The following is a 22094-nucleotide window of genomic DNA, read 5'->3' as shown; positions in this document are numbered from 1 at the left end:
TTGACTCAAGAAATAATACGTAGGGCAATGTAATGTATGACAAATTGACGTTTCATTTCAGAGTAAGAAGGATAGATTGGTTTTTAATGTCATTGGCAAAATTGGCCATTTTAGGTGATGAAAACAAAATTGAATTCCTAACTTATATAATACAAATACAAAGATGACACGGAGTGGGGGGAGGGGAGAAGCAGAGGAACGCCGCGGAAAAACGCGTGACTTCACGTATAATTTCATGGTAAAGTAGACCCTGCTCTCCAAGACAGGAAAAGAAGGTATTTTACAAATCGTATTTAGCCATACAAAGAAGTTCAATTATTTATAGCAAAACATACAAATTTCAAGGCGGAGCATAAACATTTAGTACCTACTATATTAAAAATATACAAGGATCTTTTAAATTGACCAGAGAAAACTCCTCAGAGAAAAATTAATGAGGTTATAAATAGAAACTCACAGAAAGACAAATCTCAAAAACCAGCAGAACGTGAAAAATCGCTCCGAATCACCAGCGGTCAGGACAACGTGAAAGGGGCCAGTGGCACGACGCTGTGACTGCGTGCACATCCGACTGGCAAAAGGCGGGGCCCAACCTTCTCCAGATGGGTGTGGGAAGGGCAGGGTGACACTGACACATCGCTGTTGAAGAGCAAATTGTTGCTGGCTGTGCTGGAATATATTCTAGCAAGAATCATTAAAATTAAATGTACAGGGTCTGGCAGAAGTGTAACATCAGCTTGAGTGTGGTTGGTAGGGTCATAATATGGGTGTACTAATTTATAGTTTTAATTTGAACATTTCACCTAAAATGTCATATGGCGTGCTTGAGTGTGATAGTGTTTGTTATGTTACAGAATAACATGCTTCTGGTTTTGTAATAAAGGATTTTGTAATAAAAAAGGGGCATTATTTGTGCCAGACTCTGTATATACACACCCTAAAATTCCACTCCTGGTAATTTATTCCATAAAAAATGTCTCAGTATATAAAGATATATACAGGTATACATAGAGATACAGATATAGATTTATATTTAAGGATATCTAATACAACATTGTTTGAAGTGGCCAAAAAAACAAAAGACAAAAAAAACAACAACCCTCAAACCACTGGATACAAATTTAATACCTACCAACAGGAGAAAAGCTGAACGAGTTGTAATAATCCGCACTATGAAACAGTGCGCTGTCATTATAACTGATTAGCACTTCGACAAAACTTGAGTAACAAAAACAAAATGCAGAAAAGTATGTGGATTGGCTCAGAAGGCACCTGACTGGAGAGAAGAGCGAACCTCACGATCGTGGCCGAAACAAATGGTTTAGTTTGGAAATCCCCAGAGGTCAGCAAACGTGGCACCAACTCAGCCACACAAAACGCTGACGGGCATCCCGGCTCTTATCTTCGTATGACGCCACCACAAAGGTTCAGGCTTCTGTCCTCACACTTGTCCCATCACGGTCCAAACACGGCACTGTCATTTCGGCTAACCTTTCCACTTCCCAAGGAGGATGAAAGGGGAAGAAAAACTCATGAAACCACACGTATCCTGCTGAGCAGGAACTCAAACTCTGCTCGGGGAGAGCTGACAAGCTAGCGCTGGGAACTCTTGCCCAGCCCCTCCCAGCAGCGAGAACATCAGCTACGCATTCACGTTTCAAGCTCTCCTGTCTCCGTTAGCAGAAAAAGGCTAAGGAAAAGATGTTTTCTAATCTGTATCTCTTATTAAAAGATATTTGTGGAACAGAATCTTATTTTTGCAGATCAATGACAAAAGCTGTATATGAATATGCACATGTGATTTTGCCTCTGATTCATACATGCATGAAAGAAAATAATCTATACACACATACTAAGCTTTTATGTGGTTTTCCTCAAGGCAGGTAATATGCATGAAAAAAGCATGGAGAGAGAGAAGAGAGCCTAAAAAGCATTATTAACTGTATGTGATCATGGGCATGCATTTAAATAATATTGAATATATAAAATATATATAATTTTTAATTTCCCAGCATATCATTAGGCTAAAATACTAATTTCCATCACAGAATGCTTAATGTGATGCCATTTTAATTTATTAAGAGATACAAATGTTTGCATGTGCCTAGGAAAGAACCCAATATTCGCTGAGATTTTTGTTGTTGTTTGTTGGGTTTTTTTGACATACAGCTTTTAATCCCCTCCACTATGCCATATGATGAGTCGCTGGTGTTATCACCACTTCACAAATGTGGGAACTAAGGTCAGTGACTTTCCCAAGATGGCCCAACAGATGAGTGAAACAACCCACATCACCACGCTCTCAGCGCCTAGGGCGGGAGGGCTGGACGGGGGAGGGGACAGGGCCTCCCACAATTCCCAGTGTTTACCTCATGACATTGTGACCAGTTTTACGATGAGTCTGTGCTTTTAAAATGAAGGGTTTTTATTTTTTTTAAGAGAGGTGAGAGTGCTCTCTCTCTTTTTTTAAAGATTTATTTATTTTTAGAAAGACGGGAAAGGAAGGAGAAAGAGAGGGAAAGAAACATCAATGTGTAGTTGCCTCTCACATGCCCCCTCCCAGGGACCTGGACCCACAACCCAGGCATGTGCCCTGACTGGGAATCGAACCATCGACCCTTTGGTTCACAGCCAGCACTGAATCCACTGAGCCACACCAGCCAGGGTTAAAAAGAAAGGCTTTTAAAAATTTGACTTACAGTATGCCATAAAAAGTAAAGTAGTTTTGCTTTCCTTTCTATCCCCTTCCTATATTTATTTTCTCCGCTTACTTCTCAGTATCATTTTTCGTTGTGTTATTTATGCCTCCTAAGAACAGTGCTCCGTCTCCTCAATTTTTCTCTAACTCTCATCTTCAAAGTTAAGCCGCACACCCCCACCCCTCTCACACATCCCAGGCAGAACAGAAACCAAGCTCTGCAGTCAAGCTTACGGCGGATTACACACGTCAGACGAATGCATTTTGATGGGAAACAGGTGTGAATGCAAACGGGCAGAGAACTGGACCATCGAGCATCACCTGAGGAGGACGGTAAGGCAAAACGCCTGGGGTCCCATCAGACAGCACATACTACCGTGCGTGGCAAGGAGGAAACAGAACCAAGGTCCAGAATGTGTACTCCTTCCAAGTCCCTGTATCAAAGCCGGCTTGGAATGCTGCATTCCCATGTCAAACCCCTCGGCAGGAGGAGGAAATCTCAAGAGAGAAAAATCTCTTCAGCTTCTTAAGTCACTGCATCCCTGCCGCCCCAGAGCTCCCGACTCGGAGCGTGTTCCAAGCTGCAGATGGAAGAGGCGGATTAAGCACAGTCGGGCTTTAACACTTAAACCTGGTGCATTAACAGTTCAGCAAAGCAAGATTTTCCCATTAGACCTGCCGTACTTCCAAGTCCAGCTCGAGATAAGCTCCCAAGTTTAACACATCTGTAAGAAATATGTATGCGCGCTGGCCATAAACTAAAGCACACATCTTAAAGTAGAGTCAGGAGTCTAGGAAAAGAGCCAAGTTGAGCCTGCCTTGGCTAGACAAATAGCATTTCTCACACACTGCTGGGCTTAAAAGAATAAAAGTTTTCCCAACACCAACTTATCAAATATAGTAACAATGAGGCATTTCAGGGAAGAAAGCAATATCTTTTAAATGCACCCGTTTCTAAAAAAAAAAGATTCCAAAAAGGTTACTATCTTCTGTTGCAGAAGAAAAATAATTTCTAGGAAGCATTTTCACACATCTGATTATTGCACTTGAACTCATTGTAATTTTTATTGTAATAAATACACAGAGATATTATTATTATCCACAACAGACTCAGTTTCAAAAATCTTGTTATAACTTGTTTCAAGATGCTGAATGAAGTTTAGCCCTAGGTTGCAATATCCATGATCTCATGTTTTTCCTTAATAGCTTTTATCTAGAAATTTACCTGAATTCTCAAGAGACCATGGGAAGGGAGACATAGAAAAGGGGAAATACTCTAAGAAAGAATTACTAAAATAATCAAATAAAGTTTCATTAGTGTAAAGGGAAATCCAACAGGATTCCCCTAAAGGCTAACATTTCTCCCTTGTCACTAAAATACGCCTAGAAATGAGTCTGTAGTGGGCTCCGTCTGGATGGCATTACAATGGAACAAGGGAGGGGAAAGGGCTGAGCACAGTGACCAGGCAGCTGAATGAACGGAGCAAGGCAAAGACAAGTATAACCAGCATGTGCTAAGAACCAGCGATGAGGAATTTCCTTCTCTTTTGGAAGGCTGTAGCAATAATCACAGAAATAACCAGTCCCTGGCACCCGCCACAGGCCAGTCACTGGGTCAAGTGCTTTCCTTACAAACCACACATGAATACTTTTAATCCTTGCATTTTGAAGATGAGAAAACTGGGACTCGTAGAGGAATGTGTCCTTGGTCACACAGCTAGAAAGTGGCAGAGGTCGGGTGAAATCTCTCTCCTGTTTGGTTTTGAAGTCCTTACTTTCCATCACATGAGAGAAAGAGATGCGGCTGAATATGAGAGACAGAGATAGACAGGATAGAAAGCAGTTGTGTAAGGTCTGTGAGTGACTAAGAGAAGAGAGGGGAGGAGTGAGGAAGGGAAAGGAGGAGAAAACAGGGCGTACTGCACAGCCACCGGAAATGCCCCAGCCGTGTCCATGGGTGGCCTCCCTGTTTGCATACTTCCCGCTGTGTAACTACTTCAGGGCCTTCTTCCTACCTTATACTCTCCTGTACCTTACATATTTCTGCATTCCCACAGACAACTCAAAATCTTTGTTAATGAAACAAAACAAGGGGAAGAAAGGAGACAAGCTGAGATTCAAGTTCTTGCATATTCAAGAGATGAATTAATTTTGAGTTGCTGTGAATTAAACTTGACCTGGGAGATACATCTCCAGAACCCAGACCAAAGGTGGCACAACCTCGTTGTTAATTCCACCTGAAATAAACAAGGAGCTAAGCCACGATGCCCCGCCCTCCAGCAGGAATGTGACAGAAAACTGTGTCCAGAGGATCGGGCAACATGACATCTCTAGAACCGAGAATTTCTGTAACATGTCTCTGTAACAGTTGGGTCTCTGTTTATTGGGTTTTATTTCTACACAACAGACCTGGCTCTGCCTACCTTAAGCAGAACAGTGTTATTAGGAGGACACAGGGTCACTCAAGGAATTAAAGCTACTAATGAGCCGACTTTAGAAGGAAAAAGTAAGCAGGCACCCCACCAGCAGGAGCTGATGGACAGTCCGGGGTGGTGACACTGCAGGGCACCAGCTCCGACTGCCTGCTCCAGCTCACACAGCTGAACTAGCTCAGTGGGTAAAGTCCCCAAAATGAGAACCCAGTGGCCTTATTGGGTCACCTGCACTCCCTCTGGCTAGGGAAGAGCAGGGCGACCTGATTGACAGTACCGCACGGAAGTCACAAGTAAAGAAGAGATGATCATCTAAAAGAAAGCTGGGGAGAGAGTTTCCCCAGAGTGGGGCGTGGGTAACAGGTGCTGAGAATAAGAAAAACCGCACCACAGCATCCCAGGGCTCTGAGGGACCTGCAGGAACTTCACCGTTTGCTCCTTTGGGCTGGATTCTCTCATCTGCTCATTCATAGTCTCTGTCTGTCCACCCCCCTCACTGTCTCTGGCAGGGAGAGAGGAGGGAAGAAGAAAGGAACATTCAGAAAGAGCGATGGCTTTCAAAAACATTCAGGGCAGCCATTCTGGCTTGAAAGAATGAGCCTGCGACACAGGCAATTTATTGAGACTTTTGAAATGCTATACTAATAACAGAAATGTTTGTTTTGGCACCTTAAAACAGCTTTCTAAGAGGCTGGCTTTTGATGAATGTGGGGCCCTTTGTGTGGCTGACACCTTGATATGCAAATGTGGAAGAAGAGACGGAGGAGGGGCGTGTTTCACAGAAGAGACTGTGGAGAGCGTCAGATGACAAGGTGCGTCCGGCAATCGGGAAGCACACCCAGGCCCTGCACACCTTAGATGGCTCGGGACACGGAAGCTGAGGCTGCCACTTCGGGGAAGCTGTTTATGGTGCACATGCCGTGACCAAGCTGAGTGAGGTCATCAGCAAAGCAAAATACTAGAACACACACGTAGGGAGGAACTAGAGAGGAAATGACATTACTAGAATAACTGTCTTGGCACGCAGTCCTTCCAAGTCTAGCCTATGTCCCTCCTGAAGGATGGCCAGACTTGCAGGCATTGAGTTCAAAGCCATGCCCCTCATTCCTTAAAACAAATCCCTATCGAACTGAACCAATGCTATCAAGGCAATTCCAGTATAAGACACATACCTCTGGTTAACCTGGGGGTGAAAGTAAGCCCAGTGGAGACTGCCAACAAAGTGGGCCTTGAGTGTCAAGGCGGAACGTTTGACACAAGGAAGAGAAGCCTGGAGGAGCCCCGCTGTGAAACTCCAGCATCAGAAGCTGCAGGGGTGAAGATGTGAGCAGTGAGGTGCCAGTCCCCACCGATTTGCCAGCTCAGGAAAATAACAATTACAAGCAGAGATCTGCAGCTTGCAGCAGACATCCCACTGTTCGCCCCACAGCCGGTGTGGGGTGATTCATAGTGTCGCCCCGCCCTGCCTCCAACGGCCAGAGACCTGAGTGATGAGGACAGTCGTCACTACTTCTCACAGCCCACAGTGGTGAGGGATTACTGTGATTAACAAGGACACCGGGTCCATTTGCATGATGAACTTGCAGCTTTGGACGGTGAGGAATTATGGTGATTAGCTATTCTCAGTGATTAAAAGTTCACTAGGTAAGGCAAGGCTGGAGGGCGAAAAGTGATGGAGAAGGGGCGGCCCACTGCAAAGGGAGTGGCTGCTGACACAGAGCCGCTAATACAAGGAGCAGGCGCCAGACATCAACTGTCATTACTTTGGTTGCATCCACAATGACCCAGGATGAACTGAGCTTCCCTGACTGAAAGAAAGAAGGAGAAAAAGCAGTAAGTAGCAACAGCGACAACATCAAAATGGTCTTGTTTGGGGGATGGAAGGACTGAAGTCTTCTTTATCCTGAGCAAATAGGATTAACCCGAAAAGAACTCCGCTCACTCTACTTTGGCTAGATTCAAGGATGGTTGTGCCTACGAAATACAAATGTAGAGAAATGGCATTGAAAAGTCCTAGCCGAGTGATTAAAAACTTGGGCTTCGGAGTCAGATACATCAAGATCAATCATATTCTTTTACTTTCTGACTGGGACCTTGTGAAATTCACGCTAAGATTGAAATATGGGATTAACATTGGCAACTCTCACCACACTCAAGAAATATTATCATTGATAACAACAAAACAACCCTAAAATCATTTTATCATTACAATCCCAAGGGACGACCCTACTTTCAAGTGCTCCAATGCAGGCTCTACCACCTGGGCATGCTTATCAAATTTCTAGCTGATATGATACCGGGAAAACATTCGATGAAATGGATGACAAAATTGCAACTCCAGGTGTTCCTGACCAGCTGAAATGCCACTCAACTCCGACACAGGAGAACTGAGTCCTGTAAGTTACACTAACCCGGCCATCCTACAGACCCCTGGGCGCAGGAAGACTACTGAGAAGCATGTACCCACAAGGGCAGTCTCCACGCATCAGCATGGCTGCGGGGCCACATGCAGAGGAAGGGTGTGCGTCCTCCAGGGGACAGGCGGGAGCCCCATCGCAGCTGAGTTTCAAGCAGAGGAAACACACGTGCAAATGAATAAAACATTAAATGTCGGGGCGTATTTGAGAAACTACAGTAAAAAGTGGTAAGTGAAAGGGGGAAAGGATGGGGCAATAAGCTGGACAAGATGTTGAGAGATATCCGGTGCCATGTTAAAGAGCTTGAAATTTGTCTTCAAGGCAGCACACGAGGAGTTACTAGATTATTCAATAAATATATTTATTAGGCATCTATTATATGCCAGACATTTTTTCTAGGCACCGAGAATATAGCTGGTAGCAGAGAAGAGAACCTGCCCTTCTGGGGCTCATATTTTAAAGGAACAAGGGAATAAAGACAATGAGGATGTAAATAAATAAAACACTTCTTTTTTCAGGCAATAAGAGCTACAAAGAGCAAATGTGCTACTAAGAAGGTGTAGCAGGGGAAGGGAGTAGCAGACAAGACGCTCCTGGAGCCGAGGTGCTTTCCCGAGGAGGTGGCATTCAAGCTGAGACCTGAAGAGCGAGCAGAACCAAGACAGGCAGAGGTCTCCTGGCACCGCCACCCACAGTGCAGAAAAGGCAAATCTCCCACTCGCTGTTTTGAGTGAAAGGCGGCAGTGAGTTTGGAATGCAGGGGGAGGACTAGTAGGAGAATTCACGAGAGAAGGTGGCAGGGGCCAGGTATGGCCGAGCAGCAGTTCGAGTGCGCTGTGGGGTGAACAGCTCTGCAGGCATCTGTGGAGCACCGTGGGAAGGTTTGCTGCTGGTGGTAATGACACAGACTCGCCCCTGGCACCGAGAGGGTGCAGGCCAGGGCTGCTGGGTTTCCTGTCGCACACGGGAGCATCCACATGTCAAAGGGGTGTCACTCAACCTACACGACCTTCTACTGTCTCAATGGACAGTCATTTAGATAAGCGGGGAGGGGGAGAAGGAGGCGACAGCAGTGGTGGCAGCAGGGGACAAATCCAGCCACGCAGTCCGAACAGCAGGCTCTCGGCATTTGCCAAAGACTGCAGCTTGTAACAAGTGGAGCCTTCCCTTGAAGTCACTTTCTGGTCCGTCACCAGCCGTCTCTTATCCGGCAGCAGACACGCCTTTTTTCCATGTGTCCCGCTGTACTTCTGCAAGGGAGGGTGCTCCGTGACTTCTGAGCGCCTCCTCACTGCAAGTAGGTCAGCAAAGAGCTCTCTCTGCTCGAAGATGTTAAACAGAAAATTCAGACTGGTGGCGACTGCCAGGCTGTGGATGTGCGAGAAGACACACAGGATCCCCTGTAATTCTGAAATCCTACGGAGCCCACGGGTCCTGTGCTCTTTCATCACTGAGTGTGCAGGTGGCTGCTTCTCTTCCTCCGTACCCGAGGACGGCTCCACGAACCCTGTTTCAGCTACACGGCGCTGCATAAGAAACAGCCCCAAAACACAGCGATATCCAGCAACAACCATTTCACTGTGCTCATGATTTCCAAGGAAATGGCAGGACTAGGCTGTCTCTGCTCCCCAGTTTCTGAGCCCCTCTCGGGAAGACATGAATGGCTGGGGGTGATTCAAATGTCTGGAGACGGCTCGAACCACTGGGGGCTGGAATCATCTGGAAGCTTCCACACCCCTGTATTTGGTACCTGTGCTGGGATGACTCAGAAGCTGGTTTCAGCTCGAACTGTTGACGGGGACACCAGGAAGCCTCTTCCTGGGGCTTGGGCGTCTTCACAGCGCGGTGGCTTGAGAGTCATCACAGTTCCTTCACGGAGGCTGAGGACCCGACAAGCAGGTGGTCCAGTTGAGCCAGGTGGAGACTGCGGGGTCTTTTGTGGCCTGGCCTTGGAAGGCATCTATCCAGGGTCAGGTGCCACCTACTCCGCCTTCCCAGGGCAAAAACATCGAAGAGCATGCAGCTGCATTTTAAAGTTGCCACATTCCCTGTGGAGTTTGTTTTTACCTTTTAGATAATAACAACCAAGTTTCTGTTTTTCTTCCTCTTCTCCACTTTCTAACTCTGACGGAAGTTGTGCGCCCCTGTGTAGCTTACAAACAGATGCTAGGGCTTCTAAGCGCAACAGGGAAGAAGAGAGTGAACTGAAGCTTCCTGTGGACATGACATATTTTTCTGGAGCCAAGAGCATGTATGCCTTTGGAATAGAACAAAGACTGTCATTCCAGACTGTTGGGAACCGCCCTGCCTGGTATCAGAAGCTATAACCCCTGCCTAGGCTAAGGCTAAGACTAAGGGAAACGTCCTTGGAACTGTAAGCCAGCAAGGAAACAAAAGCTTATCTCCCTGGCAGGAATGCTGCTTCTGCTGCTTCATTCATACCTGAATCCCAAAGCTTGGTCGGTTAGCCAGTGACAGGTAAGATTCCCCAAGGGGGAAACGATCTGAGACAGGCACGATCATGTGGGAGGCCCCCAAAAGAAGGACTTTGGGGGCTACAGCAAAAGGGGGTGATGGACCCTTGCTCCTCGGCTTTGACATAGCCTGAGTCCTCATCATCTGGGAGAAAATCTCCTTATCTCTTGGTTGCCTCACTTCCCTTGCTCCACCTAAGCCTCAAACAATGACAGGGTGGTGCAGCTCTGTGCTGAAAAGGGCGGATTCCCCGGGTGATCAGGCCTAAGAAAGAATATGTAAATTACTATGAAACCTTCTTTGTTTAGAATGCTCTCAGTTGAATGAGAAGGGTCCAAGGAGGAAGTTAGTTTGTTCCTTAAAAGTCTTATAGCTCTTTGACCCTGACTCAAAATAGACCCGCAGAGCTCCTTGTTATCTATTGTTCCTTACTTCCTCATAATGAGTAATGTGCTTTACCTGAATTATTATGCAAAACAAGCCCAATAAAAGCAGGTTTGGACGGTAAATCGGCTCGCTCCCCACTAGAGGGGGTGGCCATCCCGTCCCTACTTCTCCACAGAAACTAGTCTGTCTGTGTGCATGTTTTTTTCTCGCGTTTCGACGAGCCATCCGCAGCGTTCCGTGATCACTGCTGGCCGGTGACCCACGCATCACCAGATACCTGCTGCTTCCTTTGAAAAACCCCAGGAGCACCAAGATTAAACTCCACAGCACTCCAAGCCCCGGGAGAAAGTCTTGCTCAGACTCGACTGACTGAGTACTGACCTCTAACCCACTGAAATTTGTCTGTGTTCTGCACGTCTTTCGATGCTCTGCTTTGGCTGATGGGTTACCTAGACATGTCCTCTTCCCCCCTGGAGACGGCAAACATGCCCAAGCCCAGGAAAAGAGGTCCAAAGAAAGACACACCTGTGCTTCCCTCTGAGACCCATCAGGTTCAACTTCTGAGCACCAAAGGAAAGGAAAGCTACCTCAACAAGGGAATTGAAATGCTAGGAGAAGCAGTCCCCTCCGAGCTGGGTATATTGCCCTTCTCTGCACCAGCCCCCAACGAATAATTCCTCACTGCATTATCAGCAAAGGCTGATCTGAGTAAAATCATAGATCCACCCCATGTTTCAGTGGGAAGGGTATGGAGCTAGGTATGCTCATTAAGGGGTACATCATCACTAAACCTGGGGGCTTTCATCAAGTCACGGGCCTTCTCTCTGTTTCGTTCAAGCTACCAGCCTTCTGGGGTTAGAGATGTTGAGTGACCTTTCAGTTCAAACTCCGAACCGCTGAAATGAAAGGCAGGTTCCTAATCACCATCCCTGGCATTCCCAGCAGACGGGAGGAAGAAACGAGCATGTTATGTGGTCACTGGCCAGTCTTCATAATGGTGGTCAGTGAGTTTCAACCACGCTGACTAAGCATACACAAGTGCCGCACTGTCCGGCAAGTCTCATCTCCTTTGCTCCATACCTGACTCCCACTTTACACTTAGGGACACTGAGACCCAGAGAAGGGAGGTAACCTACCCCAAATTATAGTGTCTGCAGTGGTGGAGCCAGAACTTGAGCCAAGTCTGTATTTAAACCTAGGACTTTCACCACTAGGCAATATTGCCTCAGCTCACAAACACATAAATGTGCGACTCCATCTGGGCACATCCCAGGAGTCCGGAATGGGGGTGTCTTTGGGGTAAGAAGAAGTGAACCTGGCTGAGAAAGTAGAAGGGGCTGCTGCAGGGAAAGCATTACAGGCACAAGGAAGAGTGTGTGCAGGGCCTCGAGGCTGCGGCAAAGCGGACGGAAAGCCCCTTACTGTCAGGAGTCACGTGTTCTCACCCACCATGGAAGCCCCGGTGCCTTGGACGTAAGAGCCACACGAAGAATCAATCGAGTACAGCAGTCACAGGCATGGTCTCTGAGGTCAGACTGCTGGTGTCACACTGTGGGACTTCAAATGATGGGCTTCACCTCTGTGAACTGCGGTCTGACCCCCTGTGAGAAACGGGAGGTGACAACAGAGTCCGCCTCCCGGGCAGGTGAGAGATCCCGTGGGCGACAGGCACACGTACCCAGCCCCAGCCACTGAGTCCGAGCTCAGAAGATGGCAGCGGTGGTTGTTCACCACTGGGGCCCCACTAAGTCTTCGTCCAGGGCGGATGGGTGACACCGGCATGGGTGACGTGCTAGAGGGCAGCGAGGGATGCAGGACGACTACAGAGGAGGGCAGACGGCGGCTCGAGATAAGGCTGGTGCCAAGCGGCACACCCCGTCTGCCTGCCTTCTTCTCCTGCCAGTCCACGATCCTCATGGTGACGGTGGCAGGGAGGCAGACAGAGGCATCACCTTGCATTTACGCTGCAGTCGGCACTTCACGGCACACTTCCACGGTCATCATGCTATTCAATCTTCCAAACAAATAACAGGGCAAATATACAATGTATGCATCTTGTCCCCATTTTGCACAAATCTGCAGAGGCCCTGAGAGTGTAAGTACCTGGGAAGAGCCAACAGGCTGACAAGAAACAGAAAAACGAGCAAAGCCCCATTATTCTGACTCCTGGCTCTTTATCCCTCCGCGTGGGCAACACGGCCCGGCCCGTGTGAAACTGCAGGAACTTGGCTCCCATTAGAGAGCAGGAGTGACAGGCCCGCTGGCGAGTCACCAAACCGCGCTCCTCTTCCTCCCGGGGTGTGCCTTCACCACATTCCCTTCGCTGTGTCCACTACCTGTTTGTGAAGTGTTTAAAAATATTTGTCAGAAAAGCTGACCATTTTCTGTATTTGGGGTTTTTTTTACTGTAATTTTATTTCCCTCTTTTAAAAAAATCCATTCCAAATACCTAAATCCTTGAGGTGAAGAATTTTTTAACTAAAAAAAATACCAGGCTAGTATTTTTTAAAGAAAAAATATATTAAAATTATTTTAGCTTGACACATAAAAATCATCTCTCCTTCTCTGCTCTGGTGAAGAGGAGTGTACTACATTTATGCACCATTACTTCTCACTTGCAGTTGGGTGTGACCGCGTGGCTTCGCTGTGTCAACAGGTCACGGGCAGAACAATGTGGGGCGCTTCCGGGCCCAGTCCAGGGGGTCTTCCTCTCCTTCCCCTTCGGCGGCAACATTAGAAGGAGGTGACAAATGTGTAACATAGAAGGGACCTGCATTCCTAAGCCTTAGCTTTGGATGGAATTGGCCAACTGCTCCAAAACACCCATTTCGGAAATTAAATGAGCAAGAAATACATTTCTATTATGCTAAGCCACTGAGGCTTATCTGTTTCAGCAGCTAGCATTACCTTCGCTAATAAAACCATGGAAATGGATACAAATATTACAAACCCAGACATTCACTAAGATTATCTTCAGAATTCGCAGGCTCTACACCTCAATGAGCCTTCTGGCTCTTTATCAGAATTACACTGCACCCCAATGCTGCAAGCAGGTGGTAATGGGTAAGAATTGCAAGACTGTACATGTACGTGGGGCAGGAGTCTTCGCTACCTTTGTGTCCTCAGCACCTCACACAGCATCAGGCACAGGGTAGCTGCTTAATTCAGGGTGACACATAAATGACCACCTTAGCAAGCATCACCCAAGGAGATGACCGCTGAATGGGACCTGAGTAACTAGGGTCTCCAAACGGAAAGGGGTGATTTCCCACAGGCGGCATCTCACAGAACAGGAGGCCCGCCATGACTTGGTCACAGGGTGGTAAGAGACTTAGTCACACATGTATTCGCTTCTTCGAGGCTGTGTGTTGAGCACCTGTGGTATGTCTGGCACCATTCCAGGGGTAAAGGCACAACAACACAAACCCAGATGAGGTCTCCGTGTCCGTGGCTCTTACACTGGAAGGGAAATGCAATGCACCCACCCAGAGTGCACTTCTCTGGACTAACAATTATTTCAAGCTGAATTTTTTTTTTTTGAAAGAGCCTACTCAGGGGAAGCTCTGAAAACAGGAAGTTGCCCTTCAGTATGGAAAACTGGCATCTGTAAAGGAAACCTGCATTTGTTAGCATGTTTCCCTCTGTATCAGGATGTGAAGGGTGACTCCAAATCACCAGCCACTCTATCAGCGGAACAGGCACTGACTGCGTAACAAACCGAACCCTCGTGTTTGGCCTTCGCAATCCCCAGCATCTTGCTGTTGTGGGTTTTTTTCCTTTAGCTCAAGATGGTATTTAAAATGGCAGCTTGGGCCATCTCTGGGAGTTCATCAGTTTTCCTGGGTAACTCCCATGTATACATAAAATATACATGCTAATAACTTCCTGCTGTTTTTCTTTTGTCAGTGTCTTTGACTACACAAGGTCTCAGCCAAGAACTCACAGGGTGGAGCAGGGGTGTCAAACTCATTTTCACTGGGGGCCACATCAGCCTCAAGGTTGCCTTCGAAGGGCCGAATGTAATTTTAGGGCTGTGTAAGTGTAAGTACTCCTTAACTGGGGGCAAGGAGCTCGGCGCTGCCTCCGGGTAGAAACAAGGTTCCGGGCCAGATAAAACACGGTGGAGGGCCGGATGCGGCCCACGGGCCTTGTGTTTGCGTCTGTGGGGTACAGCAAAAATGATTTTTCCTCCCCTATTCATTCTAGTGAATGTCTACATATGTGCCGGAACACTTGCATGCAAACCTGGGTCTCCAGGCCGCCTAGGTACTCAGTGCTCTGGGGACACATAACACGAGTGTGTCAGGTCAGCAGAGTTATGATGAGATGCACGTTATGATAATAGCCCTTCCTCCCAATGCATAAGAACACCTGCTCCGAAGCCGTAAAGAAAGGCAATCATCAGCTAGAAGCTAGAGAACAAATTAACCAGATTTACATTCACAAAGTTAAATCTCACGGGAGGAAAAAGTCACAGCAACAACACTAAGTAGTAAAGGCTGGTCACGTAGTTGAAGACAGCATCAGCCCATTCTGCTTCTAAGCTCATGCTTTTGAAGAGTTAATCATATAATTTGGCCACAGCAACATGAGCCACGGCAGATGTGCCGTCCGACTGACCAGGTTAAGAAAAATAAAGGCAGATGGTTTCAGACTACAGTCTGGATGGCCGCGCTGCCGTGAGAACCAACGTCCTGTCACCGGGCCAAGGCTCCTCCGTTTACTTTATGCTCTAAATTACCTGCCACCTGGTGGTCCTGGGGATCATCTAGAAGTTTAATCATGGACAGCTGATGGAAACTGAACTTAGATTCCTCGATTTCATTTAAGAACTATGTACAGAGGGCCTACTGTGTGTACAACACCACTGCAGGGGCTGGGGAATGCAGCCACCCCCCTGGGACAGAGCAAATACGGTGACCTTGGACTCTGGGAAGTGCCACTGAGAGAGTAAGACGGGGCGATGGGGGCAGCGGGGCACACAGCACGACAGTGCTCAGGAAAGGCCTCTGAGGCAGTGACACGCGCCAAGAAAGGAAAGATGATGCACTGGTCTATTGCCGAGTAACAAATCGCCACAGGGTTACTGTCTCAGAGTTCCTCCCAGCCAGGAGTCCAGGTATGAGTTAGCAGCTAACTGCCAGCCGAGTCCTCTGTTCAGGGCTTGGTAACTGAAATCAAAGCACTGGCAGGGGTGGTGGTCTCATCAGGGGTTTGGGGGTCTCGTCCAGGCTCCCTGCTTGTCAGCCAGATTCATTTCCTCATGGCTGTGTTACTGGGGCCCCCATTCCCTTGCTAGCTGCCGGCTGCAGACAACTCTCAGCTCTGAGACATCACCCTTGGGTTCTCGCCACATGGTCCCCTTCTCTTACAATCTGCTTTCTAACGGGCCCATGGGAGAGCATCTCTCTGACCCTTCACCCACTTTTAAAGAGCTCACTTGATGAGATCAGCCCCTGGGCGGCTCCCTGCTGATGGACTCAAAGGCAAAATCATTAGTGACATTATCGTAGATGTGACACAGCATCATATTCACTGATCCCACCCACAGCGGAAGGGAAGGGACAATGCAGGGCAGGGACACTGGAGGGTGGGCACCTGAGGGGTGCTCTGAAAGCTCTGCCTACCGCAGGTAAGAACCAGCCACTGAATATCAGGTGGCAAAAGGCTTCCAGGCAGAGTCACCAGAAAGGGCAGAGAGGGAACTTGGTATTTGCAGCAAAGGGGAAGAAGGCGGGTCCAACGGAGCGTGGAGGATGAGAGGCAAGGGGTGTAAACGAACGAGACAGGAGTCATCGGCGGGAGCTGGCCATGTAGGGCCTTGGCAACTACGACAGGGATCTGAACTTCATTTTATGTGCAAACAGAATTTTACTGATGCCAGCTGAGCCCCCGATGTGATATTACACTCGCCAAAGACAGAGCGAGTGACGCACCCAGTGTCCCGGGAAACGGGGGACATGAGCCCACCGTGGCTGCCTCTCACTCAAAATGAGGGCCCACGCTCAGGGGTCTTTCCAAGTCTAACATTCCACGTTTCCTAAGTCCTGTTAAAGAGGCTGCTCAGGTGAAAGTGAAAACAATATGAATGTAATCACTTTCTAGTGTTGGCTGACCTAATTAGAAAGGAATCTGGTTTTCCGCTTCGTCCAAACATCTTCTAATGCCCAGGAATGCACCCCTCGGGGAACTTCATGAATTCTACAAATAACACTAATAATATTTCCAGAAGCAATATACCTTTTGTCCTTTGGTTAGGGGAGAACTCACCATTAGTGTTTTTAGCATTGTCTAGCAATGCAGATTTTCAAAGATAATACCAAGGCAAGAGGGTATTGTTTAGAAATGCTAGCTCATCACAGCCACGTTTTCTTCTCCTTCCTAAGCGGAGGCTGAAGGGGGCCCCAAGTCTGAACTACACACCTGACAGAAACGTCACTGCGTCCTAACTGACCTGCGAGTCAGAGGTGTAAGCGCGTTCTTAGCTTCTCTGAGTGAACTACCAGCAGGATTTACCATAGCTTCCCTTGGAGCCTCTGATCAGTAGGGAAAAATTAAGAAATGATACAACTAAGATTCTAAAACCTGAAGGTTCAATGAGAGCTCTTCACCCACTCCTACTTTTTATTTTTAAGTGCCTCCTCATTAGTGTAATTTCCCAGGTTTCATTCGGACCAGAATTTGCGTTACCAACACAATGAGGCAATTTAAGATCTTTTTTCAACACCACTTTTTGTTCCCATGACTGAGGTCCTACATTGTAAAGATAATGTTACATTATTTTCCTCTCGGGGAAGTAGGAAAAATTTATTCAGTGAAGCGATCTAAAAATAACCTGTTCTAGAGCCAGTGGCTTCCATGGTTACCAACCGACCCTGTTGCTTCTCTGCTCTGGCAGGCAACCACAAGTGGGGAATCATTTGAATTGGAAACAACACACACCCAAAATAGCGTGAAAGGCCACGGAACAGGGCTGTTCAGCCTTCCACTCCACTAAGTTCAATCTTCTTCCCCGAGGCTCCATGAAAAGCACGTACCAGGAAAAGAGGGATATGCTTCTGAAAACCAAAGAAAACTTGGCCCCAAATCAATTTCTAGGTTCTGGGAACCCCCACAGGCTGTTGTGCTCTGTCAAACCCCGCAGTGGCTCACAATGTGGATTTTGCAAATACTGTCTTCCCAAATAGCTGCTTATCTGCTTCATTTCTGCTGAAGGCATCAAAGAGGCCTTAGACTTTTTTCCCCTTAAGTAAAATTATGCCGCGTGGCTTTATGTGAAAGCGACACACTCGGTATGTCTTCGATGGTTGGGAATGCAGTCATTACACAAGTGCATCTATGTTTGAAAAACATACGCTCCTGTATTTGTGTGTTCCTTCACGCCTATGAAGTCTCCCAAAACTCTGATACCCCATTCCAACTTGTGTCCAGAACCAGGGATATAACAAAAAGCTACTTTTAAAAGAAGAATATGTTTTCAACACAGATTCTCAGCTCTAGTATTCCCAAAACATGTTTATTGAAATATGAGAAAAACACACACCAACATATACATTAAGCTTAATAGTAAGAATGCCAAAGATGTAAAGTCAGTTAATTGATGTCCCAGTGATCTGGACTAGAGTCTTGGGCAGTCAGATCTGACACACATTGGTTAAAAAAATTTAACTGGTTAATATCAATTACATTAGCTTAACTATTTTTTTTGCAGCAAAAGTGGTCCTACGATGCTTTCTTACACTCGGCAACACCCAGCAAAGGGCTGCCATGTGCCAGCCGGTCTTCTAGGCATCAGAGTACGAGTGTGAGCAAGATGGACAAGGTACCTGCCTCCTGAGCTTACATTCTAATAGGAAACAGACAAACCAAGGAAGTTCCAAACCATAATGCGTCTGTAACAATTAGGGAAATTAAAGTGATTTGACAGAGAGCAAGCGGGGAGTACAGGGGAGGCTATTTCAGATGGTGAGGTCAGGCAGGCTTCTCTAAGGAGACTTGGAGCTCCTAAATCTTTAAAGCAGGAGAATAAATCCAGTCCCTTCACCCAAATTGGCCCAAGAGCTCCCTTTAAAGACTCAGTAAGCAGGTGAGGCCAGCCATGAAAAGCATTAGATGAAGAGCGGGAAGGGACAGAGAGCAAAGACCTGGGGGGTGAGAAAGCACCCGGCTCCACACAGAGCAGAGGAGACAAGCAACCCTAGGGAGAAAGGAAGCCCGGAGCCAGGACGGCCTCCATGAGGAGCTGAGATTGCACTCTAAGTGCCTGGGGAATCCATTAGAAAAATTAAGCAGAGCAGTAATAGGATCAGAAATGAGCTTTTAAAAGATGACTCGGGCTGACTGTGTGGACAAAGGCCCACAAGAAGCCAAGATTAGCAGCACGGTGACTACGTAGGGGGCCAGTGTGGTCTCCGAGTGGGAGGCGACGTCGACCTTGCACGGGTGGCAGCAGAGAGGCAGGGAGGCCTAAGTGCTGTTCCTCAGACACTGCTGCAGGGCAGGCTGGGAAATGCTGTCTGTATTTTCCAGATGTGTGCAGATGACAGAGTAAGGACATCTCCCATTTATAAATGAGCTGTGTCCCAAAAGTTTGTTTATCAGTTATTTTAAACTCAGGCCAGACTTTCCCACACATACGGTATTAGTAGCTCCTGGGGATTCACATGAATAATGAATCAGTCTACTATTAATACTGGCGATGAGCAGGGAAGTCCTAAAGTTCTGCCGTTTTCCCATTGTCTGACCTAATCTCAAAGCAGAATGGCTTTAAATGGTCATACTTGTGCCTAATGGCTTTGTTTTTGTTTTTGTTTTTTTTTTTTGCTTATTTTTTTCTGTTGCCTGCACTAGCTGCTTTAGAATACAAATTTTATTCTCTATCTCTCTTCAATTAGAAACAATCCTGGCAATACACAATATTAAAGTATTTAAGCTCACCAAAGAAGAATACCAAACTTCTTAATGGTCGTGTAAATTTTGGTGTACCAGAGTAAAAGTTGTTAGAAACTTTTCAGAGCAAGGGGAGCGTATAAAAGAAATGGGGGTGGGGGGTGAAGGTGGTATTTGGGCTCATTAAATCTTAGAGGGTGACTTGTTCTCCGAAAGTGTTTGGAAAGGACATGGTGAACACCAGGAGGGCAGCGAGGCGGCAATGTTTCTCAAGCTCGAATGTTCAGGAATTCCTGTGTGGCCTATTTGGGGGGAGTACAGGGACTGGATTTATCCTCCTGCCGTAAACAACTACAAATATGGGGGAAATACATGAAACAAGGGTATCCAGATACTGGACAAGGGGCAGCACAGGGCCGTGGTCCCTACGGGAAGGAACACCAGCCAGGTGTGCCCTGTCAGTTCCCTGGCAATCGCACCCGAGAAGAGCTCAGAGGCCACAGCGTTGGAAGGGGGACCGCCAACAGAGTCTGGCTGAGAACGGAAGAGGCCGGGTTTAAGGCGGCTGAATTTCGCAGAGCAGAATACTGGAAAGGAGTGGCCGCACAGAGAGAGGGAGCTCTGGAGAGCTGCAGAGGGTTCCTCTCCAGTCTCCAGCTGAGCACTGATGAGTGCATGCTTGTCAGGAAACTTCCAGAACCTGCAGAAGGGCAATGGGATCATCTCTGGAGTTCACACATGCTAGTCACAGTTTGTGATCGCACCAGCCAGGGATGGAAATAAATACTCTATAACACCTGAGACGTCAGGCAGAGTTCTCAGAAAGGCATTAATTCTGAGGATGTAGAACAAAATTAGCCCTAGACTAAGGGCTGCTACTCTGGTTCCACCTTGCAAAACTTATTAAAAGCAGGTCTTAAAAGGATCAAACTGGTTCTAAATAAATTATGTCCTAGAACAAAGTACATAAATATTTAAAGGAATACAAAAAAATTCAACCAACATGGTAAAATCTACAATGTCTAACATCTAATAAAAAATTCTAGGTAGGCAAATATGCAGAAAAATAGCACCTATAATGAGAATTTTTAAAAGTCAACCAATGGAAATAGACTCAGAAATAACATAGAATTAGCAGACTAGGCCATTAAAACAGTTACTATAAATCTACCCCGTATGTTAAAGAAAGTAGAAGAAAGCATGAGCATGTTAGAGATATGAGAAAATACATTAAAATTAATTCAAACTGAACTTCTAGAGGTGCAAAATACAATGACTGAAATAAAAAATATACTTGATAAGATTAACAGTGGTTTAGAGACACTGTTGAAGAGAACATTAGTGAACTTGAAGACACAGAAATGAAAAGTATCCAAAATGAAACACACAGAAAAATATTGCAAGAAACGTAAATGAACAAGGCATTAGTGAGTTGTAGAACAACTTTATACTGAGATATACACACACACACACACACACACACATAGGAGGTTCCTGACAGAGAGGAGGAAGACGAACATTGAATAAAAGATCTGAGGAAACAATAGCTAAAAATTTTTCAAATGTGTTGATCTAAGAAAGTCAATGAACTCCAAGATCAAGAGCTAAGAAGGTAACTACACCTAGATACACCATAATCAAATTGCTTAAAACCAACAGTAACGAAACAATCTTAAAACAGTCATGAGGAAGCTTCAGTGCAGATATGAATAGCTATGCAGGTTCTGACTCAGTAGGTCTGGGCTGGCTCTCAAATTCTGCATCTCTAACAAGTTCTCAGGTGATCCCAATGCTGCTACTATGAACACACTTTTGAGAAGAAAATTCCTAAGATCCCAATGGCCAAACTGTTTTGTTTTTCTGAGTTAACTCAAGATACCCAAAGATTCACAATTGATAGGGAAGGGATAGATCTGGGGAAGCATCAGTGTTTGTTTTCCATCCGGCTTCACACTAGTTACACATCACTAAAGAGCTGCACCTAAGACCCATCTTTAAAAATAAAAAACAAACTTTAAATTCCTTGGGCCAAGTATAGTAGACATTTTCTGGGTATCAGCTATTCCTCCTTTCTCAGTGATTTTACTCTGATTTCCCTTGGAGACGTGATCCCCCACTTACTCCCAGGTTATGTGCTTTGAGAGCATCGTCCCTCCAAACTAGAAGGATGAAACCTGCAATCCAGCCCAGCCAGTCACCGCACTGAATCTGCAAGACTGTAGGCTGGACCTGCTGCAGTCAGCCTGCTTCCTCTGCAGGAGAGAGAGTGTGTGGGCACGGAGTCCACACGGATGAGGCAGAGCCAGGAGAAGGAGAGAGGAAGACTAGGTTCCGGTGTGTCAAATTAACCCCTAGATCACCCCGTCACTGAAGTCAGACCTATGTCTGAACACCTCGAGGACATTAGCCCATAAACAGTCCCCTTCTTTAAAGCAAGTTTGATTAATATTTTCTTTTTACTGCACATGATCAACCCTACCAGCAACCAAAAGAAAATATAAATTAAATAAGCCTTTGTGCCCTAGCCAAGGAATCTAATCACGATTTATAACACAATTTCTATTCATCAGAGCTCCAGATTCTTGGAGAATCTCTTCCCTACTTGCTGTTACAGCATTTGTGGATAAAGAGGAAATTAGATCCTTCCTGGCTGGGTCCGAGTGGATTGTCAGAGTCTCTAACACTTCGAGTCTAGACCAACTCAGGGACTTGAGTGTCAGAATATTCCTGAAAGATGTCACTCCATCTGGCAAATACAGCGAAAGAGAAGCATAAACACCATGGACACGAACAACT

This window comes from Phyllostomus discolor, chromosome 13 (genome assembly GCF_004126475.2).
Source record: "Phyllostomus discolor isolate MPI-MPIP mPhyDis1 chromosome 13, mPhyDis1.pri.v3, whole genome shotgun sequence".
Classification (NCBI taxonomy): Eukaryota; Metazoa; Chordata; class Mammalia; order Chiroptera; family Phyllostomidae; genus Phyllostomus; species Phyllostomus discolor.
The sequence above is the reverse complement of the archived record's forward strand: the minus strand, read 5'-3'. Positions refer to the sequence as shown.